The sequence below is a fragment of the Cornus florida genome, unplaced genomic scaffold, assembly GCF_030987335.1.
Source record: "Cornus florida cultivar Cherokee Brave unplaced genomic scaffold, ASM3098733v1 CherokeeBrave_3.0.0_Hap2_Chr11, whole genome shotgun sequence".
NCBI lineage: Eukaryota > Viridiplantae > Streptophyta > Magnoliopsida > Cornales > Cornaceae > Cornus > Cornus florida.
This window is the reverse complement of record NW_026775581.1, coordinates 123,944,353-123,960,607: the sequence shown is the minus strand read 5'-3', so window position 1 is coordinate 123,960,607 and position 16,255 is coordinate 123,944,353. Positions and strand designations below refer to the sequence as shown.

Here is a 16,255-nt window from a genome sequence, read left to right as displayed (position 1 = left end):
AAGTTTCGGAATAGAATTCTAAGGTCAACGGAAGAAACGGGGTCGAAAATCGAGTCCCGAGCAAGGAGATATGCCTCAGACAAGATTGACGACTAATGGGGTTCGAAAATTCAAATAAATAAAATAAAAATCCGAAAAATATTCCAGAAGTGCCAGAGTCCATAAAAAGTGAAAATGAACCCCTCATAAAAGTTTGAACCCAAAACGAGAAAATTTTCTGAAGACTTTTCATAATTACACAAATGCCCCTCCACTAGATAACTCAAAAAGTGAATTTCTTAGAAAGCCCAAAATGAAGTGCCATTCAAAAGATACATTTAAAAGAACCTTAAATACAAAATTTCATCAAAAGTTAAAAAAAAAAAAAACACTCCAAGTAAAGAAAATAATTTTCAAGAATCTTTGCATTTATACCCTTACAGGCAAAAGTAAGCATCTGGCATGCTTTTCTACAAAAGTAAAAATGTGGATCACATAGAAATCAAGTAAAATGAATGCATGCAAGTTCAGAATCAAATCCAAGCACGACCCGATAGGTTACGCAAAATGAAAAGACAGTGAAAAATGACAGAAAAAGAAAACGCGAAAAAAGGATATCAACGGAAAAAAATTATCCGTAAAATTTTAGAGAATAGAAAAGAAGAAAAATGACCGGGTCATTACACTGGTCGTGCATTATATGCTGCCCATTTGAGCACATTCAAGTTCATTATATGCACCACTCACAATTTTTCAAATATGACACTTTTTTTTTTGGATTGAAGGAGTATTTTTTAAAGAGGGCATGAGTTCGAGTCTCAATGAAAATCGTGCATAAATCATTTGTTTTATCTTCCCAAAAAAAAAAAGTTTCAAATTATCACCAGATTATACAACATTAATCTTTGGGCATTAAAAATGGATAAAAGAGTGGGTGATTGATGCTGCTAGTGTTTAATCTTGGTTCAGAGAATCAAAATCAGTTCTTCGCTTAAATCCATTACTTTCTTTTTTGTGGGTTCAATTTAAGAAAAGAAAAAAAAAATACTAATAATCAATTTATATACAAATATATATCATTTGAAATCAATTAGACCATACTTATAATATCACTTTGAGAGGTAGGGGAGATATTAAAAATACTAAAAAAAAATTAATTGAAGTGGAATGTTTTGTAAGAGCATTAAAATCATCTATTGTAAAAGCAGAGGCATTAAATTAAGGAATGTGTCATCTTCAAGTTGGCATAATCAGGAAATGCTAGGTTTTCAGTTTCAAAGCATTAGGTTTTTGATATTTGAATTCACCCAAATTAGGTGGTCCAGGGGTGAGCATGGTTTTGGCAATCGTTTCGGCCAGGTCTAGTAAATTGCAGAAACACTAACGGACTCATATTGGGCCTTAAAATCCCAGGCCAGGCTCTTTGAAAATTTTTATTTCAGTTTTTGGCAAGGGTTCAAATAAAGAAATAATACCAACTCAAATTAAGGGTGACACCGGGGTAAGTTTGGATAGGTGGGATACCAATTTTCATTCAAAATAAGTGTATTTCTAGTAGTTTGTTAAAATACTATTTTGTGTTGTATAATATATATATATATATATTTTATCTCTAGCAATATGTTAAGATACACTGCCACATCACCAATGTGTAAAATTATTGCGTATTTTACATAACCTTTTTATACAGCCATATCAGCATATTTCTTTTCTTCTCCTTCTCTCTTATACCATTAACGAATCAACCCTATATTAAATAGGTTTGTAAAAATTATATGGGTCCAAGTATGACACTGATTGGTTATTATTGGAAGATATATTTTTACACAAAAGGTATAAACACAACCTACTAAATTTTTTGTATAAATCTTTAATGACATATTAGATTTAAATAATAATAATAATAATAAAATAGATATACACCACGGTTGTAGATGCTCTATACTCCCCTCCCAACCTAATCCCAGCCCCATTTAAGTTTCCTCCACCCGATGGCATCCTTTAAACCTCTACTCAAATTTTTTTTTATTCTTAATTTTTCTATTCAAAATTTACAAACTCATATTTGTAAATATAAATCAAATAAACATTATTCTAAAATTTACAAACTTGTATCAAATTAACAATTTTCTAATAATAAGAACAATTTTGCATATTGCAAAATGTGAATTATTAATTATAAACGGAACGATTGACCTTCTTGTCCTGTATATGCTCATGTTTTCACTCCTAAAATTTCAAACAGAGATGACATGAACTAATAATGCTTATTTGTCGGGCGAGGATGCTTCCTACTAGTTGGTTTTTTTTTTTTTTTTTGGGCAATACTGGTATACATATTTTTCTCTAGTCAACCATTACATCATCATTCAAAATTTATCATTACGTTATAACTTTTATAAGTACAACCAATAGTATAAACATATCGGATCCTTGCTATCCACTTTCAATGTCTTTTCTTCATCTTTAAAAAAGTTGAACACAATATGCTCAACAAAAACAACAAAAACATCAGTGACAATTTCATATTGCGAACACATTATTTGAACCAACACAAAGCCTAAAAGCCAAAGTGCAAACCCTTCAATTTCAAAAGAAAACCAAAGACACTTTACAAAGCTAAGATCACAATCGAGAGAGAAACTACATAGAGAAAAAGAAAAAAAGTAGATAGAGAAAGAGAAAGAAAGATATCAATATTTTTTTTTTTTTTTTTTTTTTTGTCTTTTGGTCCATTATCCCAGTGGCATGTTTGGTTAGCAGATAACCAGATATTTGTGTGAACCAGTCAACGTTTTCATTTTGGGTCCAATGTGGCGCAGCGGGGCTAAAATGCGCCGAGACCACTCTCGAGTCAAGGAGTTCCAAAATGGGTATGAAGTTGACATACCTCAGAACCTTGTATTGATTGTTTGACGCACCCCTAGAGATTACATAGTCCATCAGCTCCTCAAATGTGCCATTTTTCACTACCCTTATCTCTAGTGGAACGATTGAGTTGTCGGCGACTCGGCCTTGTCGGTACACCGAGTTCATTGACTCTTCCATGGCGAGGCAGCACCGGTTTAATACCTCATAACTCGGCGAGTCAGCCAGGTCTTTCACTAGCAGCTCCCAGTAGATCACGTAGTGTCTCGGGATGGTTTTGGTATCAGCATAACTAGTGTACTCCACCACACTAGTGTTGAATTCACACAGCAGTAAAGAAGCATTTTCAATACCCTTTTGCAACTCGGCCTCATTGGTCTTGTCCGAGTCAATGCTCAACAAAACATTCTTCCTCTTTATGAACTCGAATTGCGGAGCCGAGTTGTGGAACCCGGTGACTCGAAGAATGTCATCGACTCGGTACCGGCACAGTCTTGCATAGGTGGTGATCACCAGCTCGTATTCCTTCCCCAGTTTGACGTTCGCCAGGTCGACAAGCCGGGGAGGTGAGTCACGACTCAGAGGTGGAGCTACCGGGTCGTGGGGAAAGAACTCGAAGTAGGCCATGTTTGGCATCATGGTGTAAGACACCTCTGAAGGCTTGCTCATTGGTTTAAGGTTAAGCCCAAAATAGCACTCAGAAGAAGCATACATAGTGCAAGATAGTGGCAACCCACCACTGTAATAATCCAGTGTGGGAATGTACTGAGCCATCGCTCCGGTAACAATCACGTCGAGATATTTAGTCTTTGGCCAAATTCTGGTGATAATGCCCTCCCAATTCTCAACACCACATTCTTTGGCAATGAAATGAGAAAGTTCTGGGTTGGGTTTGAGGAGATTTGATATGCATTGCCAAAGTGAAGGGTCAGTGATTTTAGGGTTTAGAGTACCAATGGCGATGTCGTGGACGAGTGAGGAGGCCCGAAGTGACATGGGCCGGATATGACCTGCAAACGCGACATCCGGTCCGTACAGATGGGTCAGGCCCATAAAAAGACACTGCCATATGGGCCGAACACGAATAGCCCATCAAAGATGACCAAAACTCATAGAGGAACGGGCCTAGATCTAGCAGTCCATCAATATTTGTAAGTATCTATAAATAGGAGAAGTGATGGATAGAGAAAGGGAGATATTTTTTTGGTTGAAATGTAAGAATTCTAGAGAGAGAAAGAAAGGAGGAATTTCTTGCATCTTCAATTGGCGCCGTCTGTGGGAAAACGTTGACGATTGATTGATCATTGATCAATATCGCGTGGATTCAGACCAATTCGTGGGAACGAAACTCGATCTTTGAGAGTTGGATCCAGATCTGAGCAATTGTGACCTACTCTGGAGGAATTTTAGTTCCTGTTGCTTTGGCAGAAGTGGCTTCAGATCTACGCAACAACGAGTTGTTCGATTGTGGCAGGATCTGACGGATTTAGACTTCGGACAATTCAGATCTCGTCAACCGTGAGCATAATTCGAAGACGAAACCAGATCTGAAAAATTCCCACTCACGAAGCTCAGATCTACTCACGAACTTGAGATTAATGCCTTTACTCCGTTCAGGAATAATGATAGGTGAAAGCTCCAATCCGATGGAGGCTGTCCAGCAAACGAAGCTTGAAGAGTTGATGAACTTGATCGAGGCTCTCAAAAAAGAGAATGCAGAATTGAAAGCTAGAATGCAACATCAGCAAATACCCGCGGTTTCGCGTCCACTTCCGGCCGGTGAAGGAGGTGTTCAATCTAATATCGCGCATCAAGGCGAGCAGGACGAGAACAATCAGTCAGCTCTCCACCGTGATGAAAGGAGGACGGATGATTTGCCGCCAAATGCTCGTCGAGTTGAGGATCACGAAGGATCGACTCACGTTGATCCACGACATGAGCAGATCAGACAGAACGAAGCCATGACCTTCGATCCGCATCGTGAAAGGTTCAACCGAGAGGAAGTGATAGAGGTTGATCGCCGCCAAGTTGTGTCGCCTTGGCAAAGAGAGCTCGTAGAGGAACGGTCGTTCGATCCGCCTTACCGGCCCTCCATGGCTACAATCACTCATCGCGGTTCGGAGAGCAGAACCGTAGCTCACAGAGCTACCACTGGGTGCCAAATAGAGAATGAAGCAATCCGATCCGCGGCTCGGACGGTTGATTCACCATTCACTGACGAGATCCTGAATGCCCCGCATCCAAGGAAGTTTGCTATGCCAGTCTTTATTTTGTTTGATGGAACAACCGATCCGATCGATCATGTGTACCATATCCAGTTGAAGATGGCCCTGAATACGGAAAACAACGCTTTAATGTGCAAATGTTTCCCTACAAGCCTAGCTGGACCGGCGCTCAGCTGGTTCAAGAACTTGCCTAGGAGCTCCATTGGTAGCTTCCGAAACCTGTGCGATCGGTTCATAAGCCAGTATATGGGAATAAGCGTCCGCCGAAGGACATCTTGAGCCTATTCACAATGAGACAGCACAAAGATGAACGTCTCCAGGCTTTTCTCACCAGGTTTAATCTCACTAAGAGTATGGTGATCGAATGCCACCCTTCTACAGCGGTTCAAGCCTTCAAGTTAGCCATGACACGTGGCACTCCGTTCCATACCAGTCTGGTAGTGAACACGCCGACGACTATGGATGAACTCAATAAAAGAGCCGATGGCTTTGTGCGCCTAGAAGAAGAGGAGGCAGCCAAAGCTCGGACAGCGTCGCTCGTGTCTACCGAGGAAAAGTCCAAGGCAAAGATCAGGCAGAAGCAGGCTTAGCCGCAACGTCAGACCTCCTGGAAGGCAGAAAAGAGGTCCAGGGAGGAAGAGCTGATCACTCCGCTGAAGGTCACTCTGGCGAGGCTATATCAGGAGAACAAAGATAAGTTTCATCCACCACTACCAATTAGGCAACCCTTCGAACAGAGGGATCAGACTAAACATTGTGCTTTCCATTCCGATTTCGGTCATTAGACTAACGAATGCAGGAATTTGAGAAGGCAAGTGGAGATGTTGATAGCTAGAGGGGAGTTCGCGAGTTATGTTCAAGGCTCGGCGACAGAGCAGAATCGACCGATGGAACAAATAAAAAGGAGTCATAAACAAAGCTCCCACAATTCACAACCAGTTCGTATAATCAATGCTATCCACGGTCGACCCGAGCCCAGCGAAGATTCAGATGAGCTACTCCGAGCGCGCCTACGGCAGGCACAGATGAAGAAAAGGGTCAGCAGTGTGAATACTCTACACCAGCAGATCACATCAATACAGATAAAGTTCAACAGGACAGACCTGCAGCGTGTTCAAGTCCCCCATGAAGACCCGTTGGTAGTCAGTTTGACAGTGGCGGACTGCCTGGTGCGCAGAGTCCTGATCGATCCCGGGAGCAGTGCGAATGTCATGCCGAAGGATACATTTGATCGGCTCGAGATTAAACCAGAGAGGCTCAAGCCCACTGGAAATCCCCTGTTAGGATTCGATGGCAAGAGGGTGGAGCCCATCGGAATGGTGGAAGTAGAAGTTCAAGCTGCAGAACGAGCTCTTATGGAAACTTTTGTGGTTGTGGAGATTCACCCCTCGTACAATCTCCTGATGGGAAGAGGATGGATTCACAGAGTCCAAGGTGTACCCTCAACTCTGCATCAGGTCATGAGGTGCCTCGGACCCGATGGAAATAAGGTGATAGACATTCGTGGGGATCAGGTTGCAGCCAAAGAGTGTTATTCCGTCATACTAAAGTATGCTGGGAAAGGGAAGGCGCCCATCCGATCGGCGAGCCCCAGATAGCAATTACAGGAACCTCCGCCCAAGCAGAACAGGGTGGAGGAGTCAGTTGACTTGACCGAAGAGCCCCTTCTGGATGTGCAGATCGATCAGTCCAGGCCAGAGCGAACTACCAGAATAGGAGTAAGACTGACCAGGGAAGAGCAGCAAGAGCTAGTTGACTTCTTGTCTCACAATGCCGATGTATTTGCATAGAGTCACCTAGACATGCCTGGAATTAATCCCTCCGTATCCTGTCATTCCTTGAATGTCAATCCCAATTTCAAACCAGTAAAACAGAAGCAACGAAGATTTGCTCCAGAACGCAACCAAATCATAGCCGAGGAAGTTGATAGGCTGCTTGATGCGGGATTCATCAGAGAAGTACACTACCCTGATTGGTTGTCCAACGTCGTTGTCGTGCAGAAGAAGAATGGGAAATGGCGAGTATGCATTGATTTCACCAATTTGAACAAAGCCTGTCCGAAGGATAGCTTCCCGCTACCAAAGATTGATCAAATGGTGGATGCCACCACCAGGTATGAGCGTTTAACCTTTCTGGACGCTTATTCAGGTTATAATCAGATCCCTATGGACCCGGCAGATGAAGAAAAAACTTTTTTTGTAACCGAGCGAGGGACATACTGCTACAAAGTTATGCCTTTCGGACTAAAGAACACGGGAACAACTTATCAAAGACTTGTTAGCAAAATTTTCAAGGATCAAATAGGAAAGATTGTGGAAGCCTATATTGATGATATGGTGGTAAAGAGTAGGAAGAAGGATGATCATCTAAAACATCTGCAAGATGTATTTGATGTGCTGAGGCAATATGGGATGAGGCTCAATCCAACCAAGTGCTCGTTCGGTGTGAGTTCCGGTCAGTTTTTGGGACACGTGGTCAACCGCAGAGGCATCGAAGTTAGCCCAGCTCAAGCAGAGGCTTTGATTAAGAATGCCGAGCCAAAGACGATCAGAGAGGTGCAAGCCCTCACAGGACGAATAGCTGCATTAAGTCGATTCATTTCTAAGTTGTCAGATCGCTGCAAGCCGTTCTTTGACACGATTCGGAATCATGGAAGACAGGTCTGGGGAGATGAGCAACGACAAGCATTGACCCATTTGAAGGAATATATGCAGAATCCACCAGTCCTGTCAGCCCTGGATCCAGAAGAAAAGTTATTTCTATATCTTAGAGTATCTAGTGTTGCGACAAGTGCCGTTCTGATTCGTTGCAAGGAAGGGGTGCAACACCCGGTATTTTATGTCAGTAAAACAATGACCGAGGCAGAACGAAGATACTCGAAGGACGAACGGGTGATACTTTCACTTGTAAACGCAAAAAGAAAGTTGAGGCATTATTTCGAATCCCACCCTATAGCTGTTCTAACAACTTTTCCAATCAGAGTGCTTATGCACAAGCCAGAACTCTCGGGCAGAATGACAAAGTGGGCCATAGAGTTAAGTTCATTTGACATAGCGTATGAGCCAAGAACAGCTGTCAAAGGACAAGCGGTAGCCGATTTCCTGTTAGAATGTGACTCTGAGGATACGGAAGAAGACCTTAGGTGCGGCTCTTGGAAACTTTATGTGGATGGCTCCTCTAACCAGATGGGGGCTGGAATTGGGGTTAAACTACAAACCTTACTTCTTTGAGTCAAGCACTCAGACTTGAGTTCCTAGCCACCAATAATGAAGCGGAATACGAGGCGTTGCTGAATGGGTTAAAGTTGGCCAGAGAGCTACAGGTCAGAAGTTTGACTGTTTATAGTGACTCACAGTTGATTGTTCGGCAGGTAAATGGTGAGTACGCGACCAAGGATGACACGATGGAGACATATCGATCTGCCGTTCTGCATAAAGCTAAGGACTTTGCAAAGATTGAATTCATACAGTTACCAAGGGAACAGAACGCAGATGCGGACCGGTTAGTATGTAGTGCTTCGAGTTCTGGTGAAACACTGGCGAGGGTGATTCCAATAGGAATATTGACCCAGCCATCTATTTTCGAAGAACCTTTGGACTCTGACCCTTGGCAAGTCAATGTCATACCGTATGAACCGAGTTGGATTGACCCCATCATCACTTATATTCGAGATGGCGTTTTGCCTATGCAAAGGGATGAAGCTAGGAAAATCAAAAAGAATGCTGCAAAATACGCCATCGTGCATAACCAGCTGTATAGAAGGTCCTACTCTGGCCCATACTTGAAGTGTGTCACCCCCGCAGAGTCGCAGCAGGTATTGCGAGCTATTCATGAAGGCGTATGTGGCAATCATTCTGGGGGAAGATCGTTAGCGCATAAAGCAATGACACAAGGGTATTTCTGGCCGAACATGTCAAGAGATGCGGAGGAGTTCTCTCGAAGGTGCGATAAATGCCAACGATATGGACCATTGATCCACCAATCACCTGAGGAATTGCACGTAATGGCCTCGCCATGGCCTTTCGCGCAATGGGGGATGGATGTGGTCGGTCCTCTGCCAACGGCAAGAGCTCAGAACAAGTATGTGCTACTGGCCACGGATTACTTCACTAAGTGGGTGGAAGCAGAACCATATCCAAGCGTGACTCAGACTCATATGAGACGATTTATTTGGAGCAGTATTATCTGCCGTTTCGGCATTCCAAGGTCAATAGTCATGGATAATGGCACGAACCTCGACAGCAAGCAAGTAAGAGAGCTGCTGGAGGAGTATGGAATTAATCAGAAATTGGCTGCAGTAAGTCATCCCCAGGCCAATGGACAAGCAGAAATTACAAACAGAACAATTTTCGCCTGCATTAAGAAGAAGCTGGAGGACCATAAAGGGAAGTGGTTGGATGAGCTCCCGAACGTCCTATGGGCTTACAGAACCACCCCAAGGCGGCCGACTGGGGAGAGCCCGTTTGCAATGGCATATGGTACCGAGGCGGTTATACCGGTTGAGCACTTGGTCCCAACTATCAGAAGCTTAGCATGGAGTCGAGATCAGAACGACAGAATGTTAAGATTGAACCTCGATATGATAGACGAAAAGAGGGACGCTGCAGCAATAAGGTTAGCATCATACCAGCAAGTATTGGCGAATAGTCACAACAAAAGAGTGAAACACAGAGATTTTGCCCCTGGAGATCTGGTTCTGAAAAGAAAGGTGGGGATAGTCAAAAAAATGATGCCACCATGGGAAGGCCCATACAGAATTGCAGAAGTCATAGGGAAGGGAGCATATACGTTAGAAACCATGGCGGGAAGGTTGGTCAGCAAGCCCTGGAATGCTACGTCTCTGAAGAGGTACTACCAATAAAAGCTAAGTTTCGGCTTTATTGGGTGTTGTTTGTTGTCAATTAAGTACGTATGAATGTGCAAATTCCTGAAATTTATAAAAATAACTTTCCTTTTCAATTGGTTTTAAAAAAAAAAAAATGAAAAGCCAAGTGGCAAGTGGCATTCTAGCCGAGCGCCAGGCACTTAAGCAAGCTAAGTGGCAGCTGGCACCATAAGCCGAACGCCAGGCACTTGCTAAAAAATGAAAAGTCAAGTGGCAAGTGGCATTCTAGCCGAACGCCAGGCACTTAAGCAAGATAAGTGGCAGCTGGCACCATAAGCCGAACGCCAGGCACTTGCTAAAAAATAAAAAGCCAAGTGACAAGTGGCATTCTAGCCGAGCGCCAGGCACTTAAGCAAGATAAGTGGCAGCTGACACCATAAGCCGAACGCCAGGCACTTGCTAAAAAATGAAAAGCCAAGTGGCAAGTGGCATTCTAGCCAAGAGCCAGGCACTTAAGCAAGATAAGTGGCAGCTGGCACCATAAGCCGAACGCCAGGCATTTGCTAAAAAATGAAAAGCCAAGTGGCAAGTGGCATTCTAGCCGAGCGCCAGGCACTTAAGCAAGATAAGTGGCAGCTGGCACCATAAGCCGAATACCAGGCACTTGCTAAAAAATAAAAAGCCAAGTGGCAAGTGGCATTCTAGCCGAGCGCCAGGCACTTAAGCAAGATAAGTGGCAGCTGGCACCATAAGCCGAACGCCAGGCACTTGCTAAAAAATGAAAAGCCAAGTGGCAAGTGGCATTCTAGCCGAGCGCCAGGCACTTAAGCCAGATAAGTGGCAGCTGGCACCATAAGCCGAACGCCAGGCACTTGCCAAAAACACGCACACGACAAAGTTAATATAAAAAAAAAGTATATATATATATTGAAAATGGGTTTGAACAGAGCGTAACACAAAGAAAAAAGAGTTCTGTCATCTCATTCATGATAAGCATTGGACTTACAAAAAATGAAGTATTCAAGTCACATTGTTACAAAAAAGTATGGAATCGAAGAGTCTGGAGGAGTCCTAGCTAGCTACCTCAGTACCGACAGCCTCCTGGTTGTGCCGATCCGCCTCCTCGGTCCCGTCAGCCATCTCACCCTCACGAGGTGGGGAATCAAGATGAATAACAGAGTCATTCTGCTGGGGGCCAACGTCAGCAGTGACTATGGGAGATACCACAGTTGACGAATGAGGAGCGGTTAGAGGCTGAACGGTAGGAGGAGCTGTAGTAATCCTAGAGGAATCAATCTCCTGACATTCATCAAATATGTGCTCGGCTTCGGTGGGCTCTGGGTCAACATAGACCCCCAGAGGATCAATCCCTAAATCCTTATCAATCTCATCTGGAGTTGAGCTAGTCTGTCCCTCAGCCGGAACTCAGTCGGAGAAACCATCTCGGAATCCCTAAGCATATCTAAGAGCTCCGACTCTTGAGAACCGAGTATGAAGAGCCAGCATTCCACCGTTCACTCTGCTGATGGTATCAATCAGAGCATTGCGCTCGTCCAGAGCTCTTTTCTCAAAAGCCATCCGAGCAGACTGTTCATCACCCAGAAGGCGCTGGAGCTCTACCTTTTCGTCTCTGATTGAATCACGTTCAGTCTGCCAGACACTCTTCTCAAGCTGGAGGGCATCCTTCTCATCCTGAAGAGAGTCGTTTTCCTTCTTCAAGACATCTCTTTCTTTTTCGGTTTCTTCAAGCCGAGCCAATACCTCGGTATTCTTGCTGGCGAAAAGGTCGTTTTCCTTATTGGCCACCTCCAGGCTATCAGAGAACTTATGGGCCCTGGCGTTCCCCATTTCCACCTGTTTCTGCATAGCCATCATACCGAACAAAGTCTGCATAGATATACATGAATACTGGTTAAACCGATAGCCTGGTCGGACGAAGGCAAGACCAAATAGTATGAGAGGATTCATGAGTTAGAAAATAAAAGTCACCTCCATGGCAGATTGGGGAAAGCGGCTGAACACATCCTTTTGGGATAGACCTTTCGCCGCCTCAAGGTCTTTCGGAGTCCACATGCTCCTATAATACGCCATGGCTATCTGGCCATCTTTTAACATGGTCTCGTTCGGCTTCACGAACGTCCCATCCGTTCGGGTGTACCGAGGAGCCCATGGTGGTAAAACGGGAAGAGAAGGAGAAGCTGAAGCAGAAGCAGAGGCACCAGCTGCAACAGGCCCGGAGGGGGCAGGAGCTCTGACTGGGCGATGCAAGAGAGCACTCGGCCCAGAGACTCGGGTCCTTCTTATAAGAGGTTCCTCCTCAAGGTTGACTTCACCATCAGGATGAGGCCTTTTGCTTCGTTCTTTATCCCGAGCGCCCCCAGCGGCAGCAGGGGTAGTAGTGATTTGTGGAGACGCTCTCGGGTTGGTAGCAGGGGTGCTGACAACAGGATCAATAGCCACCGTACTCGGGATGGTGTCAGAGATGGTGGCTGAGGAAGAGGCTGATGCAGGAGAGGAGGTTGCTCCAGCAGCAGAAGTGGCTGGGGGAGTATTTTTCCTCCTACCAAAGGATGGAATCTGAAGCCTGCTCATGGTATGGCCGAGGGATGAGAGCGCTAGAAGGTTGTCTGAAGTGAGGAGGTCTGAGCAAGAAGGAATATCGTTCAGAACGTATTTCTTCAAGTAATTACTCCTATCCCTGCAAACACTGTAGCTCAAGTCGTCACAAGGTATGCCTAAGGAGCGACATAAGAAAGTACAAAAGCAAGGAACACATGTTTCGCAGGGACAATCGTTTTTATGAGATTTGAATTTCTTATATGAGGAAACAGAACAGACGCCAAAGGCGCTCGAGATTGGGTAATGCTCTGCAGCCGGCGAAGACCAGGCCCCACTAATGCCCACAATGTTATCCCTCCAACCCTTTTCAGATTTGATTGTATCCGTACATATGGACATCTTGTCGATCGGGTAGAGGTGGTAGAATGGCTCGTTAGTTCAGATCTTACTGACCTTATAACACAGAAGAAGATCTATGAGGTCAAGGTCCAGACTTCTGTCACGAATCAACAGTAGCATAACGGATATGATTCTAAAGAAATTGGGGTTTACCTGCAGGGGGGATATCCCCAGTCTATTGAAGACATAATTAAAGAAGGGGTGCAGAGGGAACCTAACGACATTCAGTTGAAGGTTTGTAAATAAAACTTCGCCGGGAAGAAGGCCGGCACCGGTCATAATATTAACATCCTTAGGGCAAACCCTAACTTGGATGTTGTCAGGAAGTCTAAGTCTCATACGAAGAACATCTAGATCTACAACCATGGTGGAAGCGATTGAAGGATCTAAAAGGGTAAAAAGAAGCCTGCCGAAAGTAAAAAGGAACAAAACTAACCTCTGAGGTAGAAAGCAACAAAGAGCACTGCAAGATCGCTGGAAGAATGACTCTTGAAGGATTTCACCGGAAGAAATTTAGCATTGTTATAAAAAGATGAACGAGAGATTTGACTGATGATGGAGACGGTAAAAAGGCATGAAGTGGTATTCTAGAGCCTTATAAAGGCGAGGGGGACCCGAGGGCCGAAGCGTCAGGAAAGCGAGAAATTCATCGAGCCCCGGAACATTGATTCCGGATCTGACCGTCCGTTCCCCCATATGGCTTTCTCGAGCCGTCAACATCATGATGAGACGCCTTCAATAATTACCCCCTTATTAAACAAGGGGTAATTATGGGGGCAGTTGAGGAGGCCCGAAGTGACATGGGCCGGATATGACCTGCAAACGCGACATCCGGTCCGTACAGATGGGTCAGGCCCATAGAAAGACACTGCCATATGGGCCGAACGCGAATAGCCCATCAAAGATGACCAAAACTCATAGAGGAACGGGCCTAGATCTAGCAGTCCATCAATATTTGTAAGTATCTATAAATAGGAGAAGTGATGGATAGAGAAAGAGAGATATTTTTTTGGTTGAAATGTAAGAATTCTAGAGAGAGAAATAAATGAGGAATTTCTTACATCTTCAACGAGTTATTTGTAATTGAGTTGAAGGAAGTGGATAGCTCGGAGTAGGCCGGAGGTGAAGACTGCACCGAGCCAGAGGACTTCGTGGCGGGAGAGGAGGCCGCAGAGCATCTGAGTGTACATGCTTTGGAAAGAGTCAGGACATAAAATGGCCTCATCAGGACTCGTATAGACTATATAAGGGTCATATGGCCGAGTCTTGAAATGGTCACTTTTGTAGTAACTGGTCAGCACCGGTCATGCAAGTAGCCCACCCACTGAGTAGGAATCGTCGGAGGTGTCTCGGTCTCGGAGTTTCGGGTCAGTATTTCAGCTAACACCTTCTGTTGCACCACATCAGTATTTTTGGTCATCTTTTCGATGAATTAAAGAGCTTTGGCGTCCTTCTCGCAGGCCATTGGGCCAACCCGGGACGAAAGACCAGAGTCTACGGCCATGATAGTATCAGAAGTTCAATTAGTTGTAAGAGAAGAAGCTAATTGAGTGAGAAATCAAGGGATTTTTGGTGCAGGGTGATGAAGGGAGAAGCAGGCTTTTATAAAGGGAGCTCAGCAGAGGGGTTGTTACAATTGGGATGCCACCTCACCTGACATAAATACTTTAGTACTTTTAAAATACGATTATTAATTATTAAAAAACACTACAGTATAAAATAACACATATACTTTAATAACAAAATCAATAAAATAATAAAAAAGCCATATATGTGTTATTTTATACTGTAGTGTTTTTCAATAATTAATAGTCGTATTTCAAAAGTACTAAAGTATTTATGTCAGGTGAGGTGGCATCCCAATTGTAACAACCCCTCTGCTGAGCTCCCTTTATAAAAGCCTGCTTCTCCCTTCATCACCCAGCACCAAAAATTTCGTGATTTTTCACTCAATTAGCTTCTTCTCTTACAACTAATTGAACTTCTGATACTATCATGGCCGTAGACTCTGGTGTTTCGTCCCGGGTTGGCCTCGGGCCTGCGAGAAAGACTCTAAAGCTCTTCAATTCTTCGAAAAGATGACCAAAAATACTGATGTGGTGCAAGAGAAGGTGTCAGCCGAAATACTGACCCAAAACTCCGAGATCGAGACACCTCCGGTGTAATACCCCGACATTTTAAAGGATTTATTAATAGGAATTAATTACAATTATTTTATTTTCAATTGATTTGTTTGTTTTAATTGTGATTGATTGGTTTTTTTATTATTTTAAATGAGTTGTTTTATTTAATTAAGTGTGTAAATTAATTGTCTTGTTTTAATAAATATAGTTCGTAATTATGTTGGTTGAATTGATATGTTGTTTGATTTGTGAATTGTTTATTTGATTTGTGTGCATTTAAGCTTGTGTGTATTATTTATTTAATTATTTTATTTATTTGAATTATTTAGATTGGGTTTAAGAGAAGTTGGACCAACGGATGTAGTATTGGGCTTGAAGGAAGCCTTGTTGGGTTAATTATTAAAGGTCCATGGTTATGAAGATATTTAATAATTATCTTTGCATAATTATATATATATATATATATATATATATATATATATATTGACATATATACCCCTCCACATGATTATTAATTTATTTAATTAATGATCATATGTGGAAGGTAATATACATATTTAAATAAAAATATACGTGTGTATATATATTATTTAAAATATAAGTATTATTTCTGTTATATGGTAGTCATAATGGAAAAGGATTTAGATTTTTAATGTGCTTATATGTACACATAAGACTTTAGGGTTTGGAGTTTTCACGTTAGAAAAATAAGAGAGTCAGAGAGAGAAGAAAAAGAAGGGCTAACGAAGAGGAGGCCGAATCAGAGAAGGATGAGACCGGATTTGGAAGAGACAGGCAAGTTCTTTCTAAATTTCCTCTTAAGACTCGTAACCCTTTCACCTTAATTATCAAAATCATAGTTTTAATTTATTTAGTGGTTTTAAAATAAATTATTAAGCGGATTCTTAGGAGCACATTAATTCTTCACATATATATGTAGATGAATCATGTGTATACATATGTACTGTTATTGTTAATGTTTCAAATTTTATTTTATTTTATTTTATTTTTTTTAAATTATTTAAGTTGGAATTAATTATGTTTAGTAAGTTTAAGTGTATTGAATGGATGATTAAATTATTAGATAAGTTAATCTTAGCCCTAAAGTATTAATTTGTAAGTATTTGTTCTTCTGAAATTTTCTAAATATTTTTATATGATTCAGATTTTTTTTTTAGAATTTTTTATTAAATTACGTACACTATTATGTCCTGTTTGTATATGTTTTTTTTGGGTTTTAACTTAACTGGAGGCTGGTGCTTTATTGCGCAAAACCG

The 16,255-nt window shown here is 42.6% G+C and overlaps 1 pseudogene; it reads right to left on the bottom strand.

Moving 5' to 3' along the window:
• Window positions 1-2,375: 2,375 nt before the first annotated feature.
• On the bottom strand, window positions 2,376-14,359 carry LOC132282049 (probable indole-3-acetic acid-amido synthetase GH3.1; annotated as a pseudogene).
• Between the last annotated feature and the right edge of the window lie 1,896 nt (window positions 14,360-16,255).